Source organism: Pipistrellus kuhlii, unplaced genomic scaffold (assembly GCF_014108245.1).
Source record: "Pipistrellus kuhlii isolate mPipKuh1 unplaced genomic scaffold, mPipKuh1.p scaffold_m20_p_3, whole genome shotgun sequence".
NCBI classification, from domain to species: domain Eukaryota; kingdom Metazoa; phylum Chordata; class Mammalia; order Chiroptera; family Vespertilionidae; genus Pipistrellus; species Pipistrellus kuhlii.
Genome location: NW_023425529.1, coordinates 47,719,625 through 47,737,071, shown reverse-complemented (window position 1 = coordinate 47,737,071; position 17,447 = coordinate 47,719,625). Strand labels below are relative to the sequence as shown.

Genomic DNA, 17,447 nt, shown 5'->3' with positions numbered 1-17,447 from the left:
TTAATTCATCATTTACTCTCCATGCTGTATTATTTCCATGTGTTCTCATTTTGTCTACAGTTTTACCATCTACAATCTATGTTCTATACTGTAGTTTGTGGTTAAAAATAAAACACAACAGAAATCTCATCAGACCACTCCCTTGCTTAAAATCTTTTAAAGGAAAAAAAAAAATCAGATCATATTAAAAAATATTTTAAAGTATTTCTATTGCCCTCAGGATAAAGTTCAAATTTCTTAATGACACTGACCTGGCCCCACCCTCTGGCTTTATCTCTTACCATTCTTTTCTTCATTTTTTTAGATATATTTTATTGATTTTTTTTTTTTTTTTTACAGAGAGGAAGAGAGAGGGATAGAGAGTTAGAAACATCCATGAGAGAAACATTGATGAGCTGCCTCCTGCACACCCCCTACTGGGGATGTGCCTGCAAGGTACATGCCTTTGACTTGAATCAAACCTGGGGACCTTCAGTCCGCAGGCTGATGCTCTCTCCACTGAGCCAAGACGGTTAGGACTCTTACCATTCTTTATCTCACTTTATGCATCTGCCACAAAGGGATATTTTTTCTCGCAGCTATCAAACACGCCGCCTTTTCTGGGACATTTTCCTTCAACACACATATTTATTGAACCCCTGCTATATGCCAGGCACTATTCCTGAGCCCTCAGGGCACTCCCCGTCCGGGGGGGGGGGGGGGGGACGGACAATGGACAAGTTCACATAACGTGAAAGAGAAATAAAGCACAAGCTAGGCCCAAAACAAAACGGAGAAACCAGTGGGCAAAACTGATGATGTTAGGAGAATAAAGGAGGTACTAAAAATATTGACATATAATGGTTAATACCATGGCATCTATATATATAAAACCCTAACATGCACAGTGGAACAACCAAACAACTGAACAACCAAACAACCGGTCACTATGATGTGTGCTGATCACCAGTGGGTGCACGCAGAACATGGTGGGTGTTGGTGGCAGACTGTGGAACATGGCGGCCGTTGGCTGTGGTGGGATGAGCAGGTGAGCGGGGGTGCCAGACCAAGGTGAAGCGCCAGTCACAGTCATCGGGGTGAGTCTCTGGTGGTTACTGAAAATTCTTTGCTCCCGCGAACCTAGGTCTCACCCGGCACTCTCACCTGCTGCTGGCTCGGGCCCCGGCCCGCTTGCACCCATTGCCAGCACCAGGTGCTGGCCCTGATTGCTCAGCACCTTCAGCAGGTGTGAGCAGTGGCTGCTGGCCTCCCCCTGCTCCTGAGGGGCAATCAGGGCAGCAGCCACTGCTCACATGCACTGCTGGTGCTGGCCCCAATCGCTCCGTGCTGTGAGCGCACGGGAGTGGCAGCAGGAGTGGGGCTGCCGGCAAACAGGGGCCTGGGGGCCACTGCAGGGGGGGCCGGGCAGGGGCGCAGAGGATGGGCAGGGACCCACCCTTGTGCCCACCACAGCCTCACGGCCCACAGTTCCTTTCAAGGTGCATAAATTCATACACTGGCTCCTAGAATTCTAATAAAATCATTAGACTTTAAAGAAAAAAAAACACCAACTTTTGTTGAGACAAAAGGAATATGTGACTCATACAGGACAAATTAGGTAATTGTCAGACTTCTTGACAGCAATGCTTTATGCAAAAAGAAAATGAAATTGACATATTTTAAGTAATCAGGAAAAGAACATGTGAAGATAATCCAAGATGGCTGCACAGGTAAACACCTAGCCGCAGCCGCACACAACCATTTCAATAAAATACAACTAAAATATAAAATGGACATTACCCAGAACTACAGGAAAGTCAACTGATTGAAAATTCTACAACAAGAAGCAAGGAGAATACCAGAAGGAAGAGTGGAGGAGCTGTAAAAGCCTAAGGTACGGAGACAAGGGGCGTGCGCAGAGAGGACAGAGCCAGAGAGGAGGGAGGCTGAGTGCCTGGCTGGCGTTCCCTAGTGGGAAGGAGATAAAAGCTCCAACTGTGCTGGGTCCCAGTTCCGACTGCTCTGAACCCCAGTTCTAGGGAAGACCCTGGGGACCCAGGCTCATCCATAGGGAGCTGGGCTGCGAGGCGGAACCCCAGGGAAGCGGCGAAAGGAGGTCCCGGCGGCGTGCACATTGGGCGCAGAGAAGGGACGGTTGGCTGTGCCACGGGATTGCCCCGGCGGGAAGGAGACAGGGGCTCCAGACCGCTCTGAACGCCACCTCCAACTCCACTTCCAACTGAACTGAACCGTAGTTCCGGGCTCATTGGGGGAGAGCCTAGACTGTCTGGTAGCAGGCGAAAATCGAGGGCACCTTTCTCTCAGAGGTGTTTGCAACGAGTACTGAAGGACCCTGGGGATTACTGAGACTCAGGAACCTCATAGGGCGGGGCTGATGGAAGCCAAGGCTGTAGGCTCCACCCTGAAACTCCGCCCCATCAGGGAAGCTGTGAAAATGCCGAGACAAGGAAATAGATCACAAACGAAAGAAATGGAGGACAAAAAGCGACTGGATATAGAGTTCAAATCTACGCTTATAAGGTTTTTCAAGAATTTCCTAGAAAAGATCGATAAGACCTATGAGGATATGAAAAGGGATCAACTAGAATTAATAAGGAATCAACAAGAAATGTTAAGGGATCAACAAGAAATAAAGAATACATTGTCTGAAATAAAAAATATTATACAGAGTCCTAAAAACAGAATGGAAGATCACAAGAATCAAGTCAAAGATTTGGAACATAAAGAGCCAGAAGACACTCCTCCGCAGAAGCAAGAAGGCAAGAGAATCCAGAAAATTGAAGATAATGTAAGAACCTCTGGGACAACTTCAAGTGAACCAACATCAGAATTATGGGGGTCCCAGAAGATGAGAGAGAGCAAGATATCGAAAACATACTGAAAGAAATAGTGACAGAAAACTTTCCCCACCTGGTGAAAGAATTAGACTTACAAGTCCAGGAAGCGCACAAAACTCCAAACAAAAGGAATCCAAAGAGGACCACACCAGGACAAATTATTAAAATTCCGAGAGCAGCCTTTTCTTTCTAGCTCGGGCCCGGGACGCAGCAGCCGCCGAGATGTTGATGCCCAAGAAGAACCGGATCGCCATCTACGAGCTCCTCTTTAAGGAGGGGGTGATGGTGGCCAAGAAGGACGTGCACATGCCGAAGCACCCCGAGCTGGCGGACAAGAACATGCCCAACCTCCACGTCATGAAGGCCATGCAGTCTCTCAAGTTCCGGGGCTACGTGAAGGAGCAGTTTGCCTGGAGACACTTCTACTGGTACCTGACCAACGAGGGCATCCAGTCCCTCAGAGATTACTCCGCCTGCCCCGAGATAGTGCCGCCACGCTGCGCCGCAGCCGGCCTGAGACTGGCCGCCCAAGGCCCAAAGGTCTGGAGGGCGAGCGACCTGCAAGACTCACACGGGGAAGCCGACAGAGACACCTACAGACGAGTGCTGTGCCCCCTGGTGCTGACAAGAAAGCTGAGGCCGGGGCTGGGTCAGCAACCGAATTCCAGTTTAGAGGCAGATTTGGTAGTGGATGTGGTCAGCCACCTCAGTAAAGTTGGATGGATTATTTTGTGTTGAATAAACTTGTGCTCAGAGGAAAAAAAAAAAAATTCCAAGAGCGAAAGACAAAGAGAGAATATTAAAAGCAGCAAGAACAAAGCAGGTAGTTAGTTACCTGTAAAGGAGCACCTATACGATTGTCAGCTGATTTCTCATCAGAAACCATGCAGGCCAGACGGGAATGGCAAGAAATATTCAAGGTGATGAATAGTAAGAACCTACAGCCAAAGATAATCTACCCAGCAAAGCTATCACTCAGAATCGAAGGCCAGATAAAGAGCTTCACTAATAAAAAAAAGCTAAAGGAGTTCATCACCACCAAACCAGAAGGCCCAAAGGTCTGGAGGGGGTTATATGAACTGCTGAAGGGGGTTCTTTCAGAAGAGAAAGTAAATAAAGATAAAAATTATGAACAACAAATATGTAACTATCAACAAGTGAATCTAAAAACCAAGGAAATTAGCCAAAACCGGTTTGGCTCAATGGATAGAGCGTTGGCTTGGGGACTGAAGGGACCCAGGTTTGATTCCGGTCAAGGGCATGTACCTTGGTTGTGGGCATATCCCCAGTAGGGGGTGTGCAAGAGGCAGCTGGTCGATGACTCTCTCTCATCGATGTTTCTAGCTCTCTATCTCTCTCCCTTCCTCTCTGTAAAAAATCAATAAAATATGTTTTTAAAAAAAAAGATGCATGTCTGTCACCTCAAACATTAAAAAAAATTTTTTTTTAAATAAAAAACCCAAGGAAATTAAAAAAAAATCTGATGAACAATATTAACTGTTGAATATAATAGAATCAGAGGTATGGAAGGGGAGTGAACTGACGATTCTTGGGGAGAAGGGGAGAGGGGGATGTGGGAAGAGACTGAACATAAACTGTGCACCTATGGATGAGGACAATGGGGAGTGGGGAAAGGGCAGAGGGTGGGGTGGGAATCTGGTGGAGGAGAGCAATGGGGGGGGGGGGGAAGGAACATATGTAATAATATGAACAATAAAAATTTATTAAAAAAAAAAAAAGAAAGAAACGTGAGCCAAACAAAGCAAGCTAACCTTCAACCATAATGGACACAGACAAATGGTTATCAATCGGCAGGATCTCAGGGAATATTGTTCCCATGAGTCCTTCCTAGGAAATGCACTTCAGACAACCAAACTGCCCAGGGAGCCATCAACGCAGGGCTGTGGTGAGCACTGTGTCCGTTCTGGTGGAGCCGAGACTAAGTGAAGGCTGAAAGAGAGCGCGCACTACGTAAGGACCCTATGATCTGACAATGCAGATATTGTAGCATAAAAACGGGAGGAGCATGAGGAAAGCACTTGCAAAAAATGTGCATTTAAAATGTATTCAAAATACAATATATTTGCCCTAACCGGTTTGGCTCAGTGGATAGAGCGTCAGTCTGTGGACTGAAAGGTCCCAGGTTTGATTCCAGTCAAGGGCATGTACCTTGGTTGCGGGCACATCCTCAGTAGGGGTTGTGCAAGAGGCGGTTGATCGATGTTTCTAACTCTCTATCCCTCTCTCTCCTTCTCTGTAAAAACTCAATAAAATATATTTAAGAAACAAAAAACAAACAAAAAAAATGTACAAAAATTTTCTTTGATACTGTATACTAGTATATGTGTGTGTGTAGGTATAGATATAGATATAGATATAGATAGGTAGGTAGATATAGATATATAGATATAGATAGATAGGTCGATATAGATATGTGTACACACAAGTGCACTACACACAGAAATAAGGAGATTGGGATAAATGTTAAAAACAGAAAGAAGCTGGAGCTGGAAGCCTTTCCCTGTGTCCTCTGGACTGGCCCGAGGACCCGCAGGAGGGGGCGGGAGAGCGCAGGCTCTGGAAGGTACTGTTTCGCTCTCCGAGGCGGAGCCCCAGGTTACTCTATCGAAGGGAGAACACTGATTGTCATTGGACATGGAGCCTCTTACTCTGCCCTCACTGCCCGGAAGGCCCTCTCCGGGAGGGAGGGCGGCAGCAGGGGGGCGGAGAGGGCTCCACGGAGGAATCTGCCAGCCTCCACGTGGAGCGGGATCAAAGCAGCTGCCACTCTCCGCTCTGTCCGCCCGAGGGTCCGGCTCCCGCTTAGGAAGGGGCCTCCTGACTAAGTGCAGGGCTACGCTAAAGGAATAGAATTTTAAAAATTGTTTTAATATCAGAAATGTTTATTAGAAAATTCTCAACCCGAGCTGTGTAGCATGCGATGCGGCGCTGCCACTCATCTTGTCCAGGTTAATCCAGCCGTTTGAGCACAAGGAAGAGCCGGAAGGCCTGTAAGGTAGGCCTCAAACAAGCAGACCCGGGCTCAGGGTTAAACAGCACCCCGGGGACTGTGCTGCCCTAAGAGCACCTTTCGTCTGGGACTCACCCGGCAACACTCCATTCCTTCCCGTTAAGAAACTGGAGCTCGCCGAAACCGGTTTGGCTCAGTGAATAGAGCGTCCGCCTGCGGACTGAAGGGTCCCGGGTTCGATTCCGGTCAAGGGCATGTACCTTGGTTTCGGGCACATCCCCGGTAGGGGGTGTGCAGGAGGCAGCTGATCAATGATTCTCTCATCGATGTTTCTAATCTCTATCCCTCTCTCTTCCTCTAAAAAAAAAAAGAAAGAAAGAAAGAAAAAGAAACCGGAGATGGCCCTAGCTGGTTTGGCTCAGTGGATAGAGCGTTGGCCTGCAAACTGAATGGTCCCAGGTTCGATTCCGGGTCAAGGGCACATGCCCGGGTTACAGGCTCAATCAATCCTCAGTGAGGGGTGTGCAAGAGGCAGCCAGCCAATGATTCTCTCCCTCTCCCTGCCTCTCCAAAGTTAATTTAAAAAATATTAAGAAAAAGAAGAAACTGGAGATAGGAGAACAGATTTGCACAAAACCTAAGGCCCGGGTGGAAGGGAGCTATGAGGGGAAAAAGGAGAAACAATTGTAATAATCTGAGTAATAAAGATTTATTAAAAAACAAACCTAAGGCCGTGCATGAAGTGGTAGAGGGTGTATGCCCCCCAGTTCCTAACCTCTGTAACCTGCTGGCCAGTCTCCCAGGATGTAGCAAACATTACAGTTCTAGATTTAAGGGATGCTGTCTTGCATTCCCTTAACTATGTAGCAGAAAAGGGATACAAAGTATCTCAGAAAAAGGCCCAGATAGCCAACGTAAGTGCCTGGGCTTTCTTATTTCCTAAGGACAAAGAAGCCTGCAGACAGAATAACCAGTCTGCTTCCTCTCTGGAACCTGAGGCACTTGAGAGGGGTTCTGGAATGACGGGATTCTGTAGAATCTGGATCCCTAATTTTGGTCTTATAGCCCTTGTATTGTAAATTGAAGGAAGAAGAGAATACTGCGAGGGGAAGGAGAGAGAGAGAGAGAAACATCAACTTATTGTTCCATTTATTTATGCATTTGTTGGTTAATTCTTGTATGTGCCCTGACCAGGGATCAAACTTACAACCTTGGTGTCCCTGGAAGGCACTCTAACCAACTGAGCCACCTGGCCAAGGCTTTGAATTTGTATGTGCAGGAGACTCAAGGAAATGCCCTAGGGTTTTTTGTTATATTTTTTCAGAGAGAAAGGGAGAGGGAGAGAGAGATAGAAACATCAATGATGAGAGAGAATCACTGATCAGCTGTCTCCTGCATGCCCCACACTGGGGATCAAGCCCACAACCCAAGCATGTGCCCTGACCGGGAATTGAACCATGACCTCCTGGTTGATAGGTTGACGCTCAACCACTGAGCCACACAGGTCGGTCAGGCAGCTGTTAAACATCTTATCCAATTAGGAAAGGTAACGGAAAACTTAAAATCTAATCTGATTTATCCAAACTGACAGATACTAAGCTACGCCCATCTGATCCAGGAAATGGGTATATTTACAAACCTGGAAATCAGGGTCCCTGCAGGGGCTACTGACTCCAGTATGGACAGGTCCTCACTGGGTGCTATTAACAACTCATGCTTCTTTTAAACCACAAGAGAGAGGTCCCTGGATACATCACTCTAGTGCAGTGGTTCCCAAACTTTTTTTTTTTTTTACAGAGAGGAAGGGAGAGGGATAGAGAGTTAGAAACATCTATGAGAGAGAAACATCAATCAGCCGCCTCCTGCACACCTCCCACCAGGGATGTGTCCGCAACCAAGGCACATGCCCTTACCGGATCGAACCCGGGACCCTTCAGTCCACAGGCCGACGCTCTATCCACTGAGCCAAACCGGTTTCGGCAGTGTTTCCCAAACTTTTGACATATGTGTACCCCTTCTATAATTTTCGTAACGCTGAGTACCCCTCGTACGCATGAGAACGTAGGATTAGGCGCAGCTAAGCTCGGTGCGGTGCGTACCCCCACCAAACCCCGGTGCAACGCGTACCCCCACCAAACTCCTCCGTACCCCTGGGGGACGCGTACCGCACTCTAGAGCAGTGGTTCTCAGCCTTTCTAATGCTGTGACCCTTTAATACCGTTCATGTTGTGGTGACCCCCAACCATACAGTTATTTTCGTTGCTACGGCATAACTGTAATGTTGCTACTGTTATGAATCGTAACGTAAATATCTGTGTTTCCCGATGGTCTTGGGCTCTACAGCAGTGGTTCTCAACCTGTGGGCCGCCTAAGACCATCGAAAATACAGATATTTACATTACGATTCATAACAGTAGCAACATTACAGTTATGCCGTAGCAACGAAAATAACTGTATGGTTGGGGGTCACCACAACATGAGGGACGGTGTTAAAGGGTCACAGCATTAGAAAGGCTGAGGACTATTCCAGAGAGAAGCCAGCTGTACCGCCGAGTGAGAACCAGGAACCCGATCCCTATCGTAACCCTGTCTGACTCAGGCTGCTCCTCCAAGGGCATGGTGAGCGATGTTCACCAGGTCTGGTTACACATCCTGTTACCAGGAACCCGGAACCTGGAGCCTCAGGCTTTCCTAAGTCAGGCAGCCAGAGAATTGCATCCCTCCAATTCAAACAGACTCCATCCACATGCAGGAGCAGTTACAGAGGTATGACCCTCGTCCCCGTTCCCTCAAAAAGAAGGAGTGAAAACAATCTCAGGCGGGAATTCTTAGATAGGGCAGGGTCTCAAGGCCTGGGAATTTCTTACTTCATGCTATTCTGTTTTAAAAAAATGTTTTCATTGATTTTAGAGAGATTGGGAGAGAGAAAGAGAGAGAGAGAGAGAGAGAGAGAGAGAGAGAGAGAGAGAGAGAGGGAGAGAGAGAGAGAAACATTGATTAGAGAGGAGCACGAATCAGCTACCTCCTGCACGCCCCCTACTGGGGATCAAGCCCACAACCAGAGCATGTGACTTGAATTGAATCAGCAACTTTTGGGTATGTGAGACTCAACCACTGAGCCACACTGGCCAGAGCTAAGTGCTGTTCTTGCTAAATGTTAAAAGGTAGCGCAGTGGCTCTCTAAGGAGCGCTCTGGGGCCTGTCCCACCCCTCCCCCAGGCTCCTTTCTCTCGCCTGTCTTTCTTCTAAGCTCTAAGGGACCTTCTTTCGTCACTGCGACTTGTTTCCTAAGCCCATTTCCTCTACGGCTCACTTCTCCTACCTCTGTGACTTTCTAACAAATGTTCTCTGACATGCCGAAACCGGTTTGGCTCAGTGGATGGAGCATCGGCCTGAGGACTAAAAAGGTCCCGGGTCCGATTCCGGTCAAAGGCATGTACCTCGGTTGCGGGCACATTCCCAGTGCTGGGTGTGCAGGAGGCAGCTGATTGATGTTTCTCTCTCATCGATGTTTCTAACTCTCTATCCCTCTCTCTTCCTCTCTGTAAAAAAATCAATAAAATATATTTTAAAAAAAATTCTCTGACAGTCTTGAGTCTTGGCGGTAAATTCTTTCTTCTCCAGAACTCAAGGACTGAGGTTGCTGGGTGAAGGTCTGGTCTGACCCCGCTGGTCTAACACCTGCTGCTGCTTGTGCTGCCAACAAGGGCACCACGGAGCTCAGGGCTGGGCTGGACTCCTGCAGGCCGGGCTCTGGGCACGCCTTCTCCTCTTTGGGGTTCAGTTTCCCGTCTGAAATGTGAAACGTGGGACTGCAGTAGCTGACAAATCACCCCAAGGATATATACACTGTAATCACTGGAGCCTGGAAGTGTTACCCTACAGTGAAGAAGGGTCTTTTGAGATTAAAGATCTTGAAGGGGTGGGGCGAGCAAAGTAGGCAGCTGAAAACAGGATGAGCTTGACAGGAACCCAGCCTGATAAGTGCAGGCAGAAGAAATCAACACGTGATTAATCAGGTAGTGAGTATACACAGAGCCTGGGCTGCCCTTTGGGGAGAGAGAGCTTTGCATGTGAATTTTCTGCCTCCTTTAGCTGCTTCAAGGAAGTAAAACTACCTGAGACCACCTCGTCTAATGGGACACCCTGAGCGTGAGTCACTTGAGTGTGATAACAATATTACCTCGTGTGCTCTTCACAACACCGTGAGGAGTTTACTGCTGTTACTCACATCCTGCAGATTAGGACAGTCAGGAAAAGGTTAAATAATATAACACAGACAGTACACTTTAGGATTCAAATCCAGGAAGCCTAGATGGAAATCACTTCAGTTATTTGGCTGGTTTTCTGACACAGAATGTGAGGCTCGTTGGACTCAAAGTGAGCTGTCAGAAATTGAGTTTTTCTACAAAATATTACTGAGAGACATTAAAGAAGACCTCAGTAAATGGAGAGACATTTATTTATGGAGGAAAATATTTAATACTGTTAAGATGTCAAATTCTCTCCAAATTGATTTGTACATTCAATGCAATCTCAATCAGAATCTTGGCAGAGTTGTGTTTTTTTTTAAATAAATTTTTATTGTTCATATTATTACAAATGTTCCTTTCCCCCCCTTCTCACCCCACCCTCTGCCCTTTCCCCACCCCTCATTGTCCTCATCCATAGGTGCACAGTTTATGTTCAGTCTCTTCCCACATCCCCTTCTCCCCTTTTCCCCAAGAATAAACAGTTCACTCCCCTTCCATACCTCTGATTCTATTATATTCAACAGTTAATATTGTCCCTCAGATTTTTTTTTTTTTTAGTTTCCTTGGTTTTTAGATTCACTTGTTGATAGTTACGTATTTGTTGTTCATAATTTTTATCTTTATTTACTTTCTCTTCTGAAAGAACCCCCTTCAGCAATTCATATAATTCTGGTTTGGTGGTGATGAACTCCTTTAGCTTTTTTTTATTAGTGAAGCTCTTTATCTGACCTTCGAATCTGAGTGATAGCTTTGCTGGATAGATTATCTTTGGCTGTAGGTTCTTGCTATTCATCACCTTGAATATTTCTTGCCATTCCCGTCTGGCCTGCATGGTTTCTGTTGAGAAATCAGCTGACAATCATATAGGTGCTCCTTTATAGGTAACTACCTTCTTTGCTCTTGCTTCTTTTAATATTCTCTCTTTGTCTTTTGCTCTTGGAATCTTAATTATGATTTGTCTTGGTGTGGTCCTCTTTGGATTCCTTTTGTTTGGAGTTCTGTGCACTTCCTGGACTTGTAAGTCTAATTCTTTCACCAGGTGGGGAAAGTTTTCTGTCACTATTTCAGTATGTTTTCGATATCTTGCTCTCTCTCATCTTCTGGGACCCCCATAATTCTGATGGTGGTTTGCTTGAAGTTGTCCCAGAGGTTTCTTACATTATCTTCAACTTTCTGGATTCTCTGGCCTTCTTGAGTCTGCGGAGGAGTGTCTTCTGGCTCTTTATGTTCCAAATCTTTGACTTGATTCTTGCGATCTTCCATTCTGTTTTTAGGACTCCATAAAATATTTTTTATTTCAGACAATGTATTCTTTATTTCTTGTTGATCCCTTATTATTTCTAGTTGATCCCTTTTCATATCCTCATAGGTCTTGTTTATTTTATCGGCCTTTTCTAGGAGATTCTTGAACATCCTTATAAGTGTGGTTTTGAACTCTATATCCAGTCGCTTTTTGTCCTCCATTTCTTTCGTTTGTGATCTATTTGGTTTAGGCATTTTCACAGGCAGCTTTCCTGATGGGGCGGGGTTTCAGGGTGGAGCCCACAGCCTTGGCTTCCGTCAGCCCCGCCCTATGCGACTCCTGAGACTCAGGGTCCTTCAGCACTTGTTGCGAGCGCCTCTGAGAGAAAGGTGCCCTCGATTTTCGCCTGCTGCCAAACTGTCTATGCTCTCCCCCAATGAGTCCGGTATTGGGGTTCAGTTCAGTTGGTAGTGGGATTGGAGGTGGCGTTCAGAGCAGTCTGGAGCCCCTGTCTCCTTCCCATCAGGGCAATCCCGTGGCACAGCCGACTGTCCCTTCTCTGTGTGCAGTGTGCGCGCCTCCGGGACCTCCTTTCGCCGCTTCCCCGGAATCCCGCCTTACAGCCCGGCTCCCTATGGATGAGCCTGGGTCCCCGGGGTCTGGCCTAGAATTGGGGTTCAGAGCAGTTGGAGCTGGGCCCAGCACAGTCGGAGCTTTTCTCTCCTTCCCACTAGGGACCGCCAGCCAGGCACTTGGCCTCCCTCCTCTCCGGCTCTGTCCTCTCTGCGCACAACGCGTGTCTCCGTACCTTGGGCTTTTACAGCTCCTCCGCGCTTCCTTCTGGTTTTCTCCTTGCTTCTTGTTGTAGAATTTCCAGTCAGTTGACTTTCCTGTAGTTCTGGGTAATGTCCATTTTATATTTTAGTTGTATTTTGTTGAAATTGTTGTGTGCAGCTGCGGCTAGTTGCCTACCCGAGCAGCCATCTTGGATTCTCTCTTGGCAGAGTTTTTTTTGTAGAAAGTGACAGAGGAATAAAGTTGGAAGCTTACTGTAATTGACTGTAAGACTTACTGTAAAGCCACATTGATGAAGATAATGTGGCATTGGTATAATGATAGACAAATAGCTCAGTGGAACAGACTAGTCCCATAAATATGTAGTCAAGTAAATTGTTTTCAATTTTTTTGAGTTTATTTGAGCCAAACTGATGACTTTTGCTGGGGAGCAAAATCTCAAATGCTCCCTAGTCAACTGATTTTTGGCAAAGACAACTCAAATAGAGAAAGAGTAGCCTTTTTATCAAATGGTGTTGGTAAAATTGGATATTCATATGCAAAAAATAAAAAGAATTTCGATCCATACCTCATATCAGATATAAAAATTAATTAAAATGCATTACAGACCTAAATAAATAGGAAAACTAAAACTATAAAATTTCCAGGAAAAAAAACTTTGTGGCCAAAACTGGTTTGGTTCAGTGGAAGAGCGTCGGACTGTGGACTGAACGGTCCCAGGTTCGATTCCGGTCAGGGGCATGTACATTGATTGCGGGCACATCCCCAGTAGGGGATGTGCAAGAGGCAGCTGGTCGATGTTTCTCTCTCATTGACGTTTCTATCTCTCTCTCTCTCCCTTCCTCTCTGTAAAAAATCAATAAAAAAATATTAAAAAACAAAAACAAAAAACAAACTTTGTGATTTTGAGTAAGAAAAATATCTTAGATTCAAAGTACAATCCATAAAATAAACTTGATTCCAATAGAATTAATAACTTCTGCACTGCACTCTGGCCTCTCCCTGTTCACGTGCCGTGACCAAAGGAGCCAGGCCTCCAGGTCACCTTCACCTCCTGGATTCGGATTCTCATCAGCCCTTTCTGCACTCTTCCTCATGTCCCGAAACCCTTTCATGGTCCTCTGGAGTTCAGGGTTGATCATCAGTAAAATCCCTCAACCTCAACCTCCTCTCTGCTCTAAAGAAAGCCTAGCTCTCACCCTGGCCGGTTTGGCTCAGTGGTGAGAGCCTCGGCCTGAGGACTGAAGGGTCCCGGGTTGGATTCTGGTCAAGGGCACATGCCTGGGGTGTGGGCTCCATCCCCAGTAGGGGGCGTGCAGGAGGTGGCCAGCTGGTGATTCTTTCTCGTCATTGATGTTTCTGTCTCTCTCCCCTTCTCCCTTCCTCTCTGAAATCAAACCTAGCTCGCAAAGGACCCTTGAAACCCCTCCGTATTTCCAATATTAAACATCCCACTCTCTGGCCTCATTTCTTTTTTTACCAGCTCTACTGTCCTAACCCCAACCAGAACTTGAACTTACTGGTCATATCCGCTTACCACTGGACCCTCCCCTCCCTTGTCAGATCTTTCCTCCTTATCCTTAACTTCCAGTCAGTCATTATAGTCACTCCCCCTTGAGTATACTCTCAATATCTTTGCCCCCCTCACTTCAATATACTCATTTGATGAACAAACCTATAGCTCTGGTTAAATTCAATTCTATCCCACTTTAGGTTTGTACCTATATGATTAATTAGTACATTATGCCAACTCGTTTCACTTTAATATATTTTTCTTGATTTCAAAGAGAGAGAGGGATAGAAACATTATGATGAGAATCATTGTTTGGCTTCCTCCTGCATGCCCCCTAGTGGGCACCGAGCCCCAGAAACCTGGGCGTGTGCCCTGACTGGAAATCAGACTGTGAACTCCTGGTTCATAGGTCGATGTTCAACCACTGAGCAACACTGGTCTCAATTTATTGTTTCAAAATACGTTTTTATCGATTTCAGAGTGGAAGGGAGAGGAAGACATAGAAACGTCAATGATGAGAGAGAATCATTGATCGGCTGCCTCCTGCACGCCCCCTACTGGGGATGGAGCCAGAAGCCTGTTTTGTTCCTGCCCTCTCATCTCCAGTGCTGGTAGGCAATCACACTACACCAGACCACATTCCCTTTCCACTCTCCCAGATGTCTGTTCCATTCCCTTTTTTTAAAGAGAGAGTGGAAGGAGAGAAAGGCAGAAATATCGGTCTGAGAGAAACACTTGCCTCTTGCACAAGCTCCGACCAGGGCCCAGGCTGGGGAGGAGCCTGCAACTGAGATGCGTACTCTTGACTGGAATCAGCCTGACCCTTTGGTCCACAGGCCAACGCTCTTTCCACTGAGCTGAATCAGCTAGGGCTGTTCCATTCCTCTCTCTCCTCAAGCACCTCCAGTCTCTCCCTGTAGCCTTATGCTCAGCTGATGACCTTGCCTCCTTCTTCCCTGAGAAAGAGAAGTAGCAAACACCGACTTGCACTATATATTCCAGCTCCTCTCCTGCGATTGTGCTCCTATCCAAGGACAACCTCTCCATGTGGGCCCTGGACTCCACTTTCTGTCTGGTCTAAGCTTCCTGTCTCCTCCATCATGTTTCTTTTTCTCTTAATTTCCCCATCCTCAAGCAAATATGCTGATATATCTACCATTTTATAAAAGTCCCTTCATTTAAAACATACATCTTTATTAATTTCAGAGAGGGAGAGATAGAAACATCAATGAGAGAGTCACTGATGGGCTGCCTCCTGCACGCTCCCTACTAGGGGGATGAGCTGGCAACCTGGTCATGTGCCCTTGACTGGACTGGAGCCCAGGACGCCTGCGTGTTATTTTTGTTTAAAAACATGTTAAAGACATCACCCCACTCTCTTTTGAACCCACTCTGATCAGGCTTTTGCCTCCACCACTCCACTGAAACCTCTCTTCAAGGTTGCTAATAACTCCATGGTGCTCTTAAAGCCAGTAGTCTTTTTTTCTTTTTCTTTTCCTTTTTAGTATATTTTATTGATTTTATTTTTAAATGTTTTATTGATTTTTTTTAACAGAGAGGAAGGGAGAGGGATAGAGAGCCAGAAACATCGATGAGAGGAATATCAATCAGCTGCCTCTTGGGGATGTGTCCACAACCAGGGTACATGCCCTTGACTGGAATCTAACCTGGGACCTTTCAGTCCAAGGCTGACGCTCTATCCACTGAGCCAAACCAGTTAGGGCACCAGTAGTCATTTTTCATTCCTTTCCTTGTTTGACATGTCAGCCTTGGCACAGTTATCATCTGCTCCTCCTGGAATTCTAGGACACCCACGATACTATTAAAATTCCCAAGCCCACCTCAAACACTTTGAATCATGCTATTTGGAGGCGTGGCTTAACACTCAATTTTACTCAGATGGTAGAAGTGGTTCCTATTCTCTAAAGGAAATTATTTCATTAATCCCTGACTTTTCCTTAGGCCAGTGGTCGGCAAACTCATTAGTCAACAGACCCAAATATCAACAGTACGACGACTGAAATTTCTTTTGAGAGCCAAATTTTTTAAAACTTCTAATGCCACTTCTTCAAAACACTAGCCCAGGCCGTGGTATTTTGTGGAAGAAGAGCCACACTCAAGGGGCCAAAGAGCCGCATGTGGCTCAAGAGCCACAGTTTGCAGATGACGGCCTTAGGCTGAGCATATTTATCCACAAATGCTGAGCACCTGCTGGTTCAGGCACTATAACTGACCATCTAGACACTGTTCCTGCCTTCATGCGTTTACAGCTCAGGAAACATTTCCCAGGGACATTGGTGAGGATTTTGGGTGGTATCAATTTTTTGTGTGATAAAAATCATTTTGGTTTAGGGGAGGTGAGGTAGGTGGAAGGCATAGAGGGAGATAAATGGTGATGCAGGGAAAAGGGTATCTGTAATAGTCAACAATGAAAAAAATTTTATGAAAAATAAACCATCTTGGTTTATATAGGTGCTTAAGCATAAATATTGGTTTAGTAATAAAATTTATATTAAAAACTAGAGGCTCAGTACATGATATTCATGCAGGGGGGTGTCCCCCAGTCCAGCCTGCACCCTCTCCAATCTGGGATTCCTCACAATCCAGTACTGCTGGCTATCAACTGCTCGCCTGCCTGCCTGCCCCTAACCACTTCTTCCTGCCAGCCTGATCACCGCCTAACCACTGCCCTGTCAGCCTGATTGATGTCTAACTGCTCCCCTGCCAGCCTGTTTGCCCCCAACTTCCCTCCTCTGCGGCCTGGTCACTCCTAACTGCCCTCCCCTGCAGGCTTGATTGCCCCCAACTGCCCTCCCTTGCAGGCCTGGTCCCTCCTAAATGCCCTCCCCTGCTGGCCATCTTGTGTCCACATGGGGGCAGCTATCTTGATCTTGTGTATTGGAGTGATGGTCTGCCTATTACTCTTTTATTAGATAGGATAGAGGCCTGGTGCATGGGTGGGAGCCAGCTGGTTTGCCCTGAAGGATGTCCCTGGCGACCCAAGCAGAGGCCCTGATATCTAGGATATATTTATCTTCTACAATTGAAAGGTTGCTTGGGTGGTAGTAGCTATTTGTGTTGTGGTTTATTCACCTTCTATCGTATAATTGAAACTTTATAGCCTGGAGTAGAGGACTAGGCTGGCCAGTGCAGGTGGAAAGCTTGGCTTCCTCTGTAGCTGGGGGCAACCCTCTCCTGCTCTCTTCAGCTCCAGGGCTGACACCATTTTTCTTGGCATTTGTCTTCTACCATTTTTCCTTTGTGTCCTTCAGTGGAGGCCTGGGCCAGCCAGGGTGTGTGGAAAGCTTGGCTTCCTCCATTGCTGGGGAAACCCAAGCCACCTTCCTGTTCTGTGGCGGCAGCCATCTTGGTTGGGCTTATTTGCATATTTGATCCTGATTGGCCAGTGGCATGACTTATAGGTATAGCAGAGTGATGGTTAATTTGTTATGTAGTTTAATTTTGGTGCCCTAGCCAGTTTGGTGCAGCAGACAGAACCTCAGCCTGAGTGAAGGGTTAAGGGCACATGCCCAGATTGCTATCATGTGCAGAAGGCAACCAGAGTCACTCTCACCATTGATGTTATTTCTAAAATCAGTAAAAATATATTGAAAAACCATTTTGGTTGAAACTGGTTGGGCTCAGTGGATAGAGCATCAGCCTGCGGACTGAAAGATCCCAGGTTCCATTCCGGTCAAGGGCGTGTACCTTGGTTGCGGGCACATCCCCAGTAGGGGATGTGCAAGAGACAGCTGATCAGTGATTCTCTCTCATTGATGTTTCTAACCCTCTATCCCTCTCTGTAAAAAAATCAATAAAATATATTTTAAAAAAC

At 46.4% G+C, this 17,447-nt stretch overlaps 1 pseudogene; it reads left to right on the top strand.

Moving 5' to 3' along the window:
- The first annotated feature begins 3,007 nt into the window (after positions 1-3,007).
- On the top strand, positions 3,008-3,592 carry LOC118728266 (annotated as a pseudogene).
- The last annotated feature ends 13,855 nt before the right edge of the window (positions 3,593-17,447 follow it).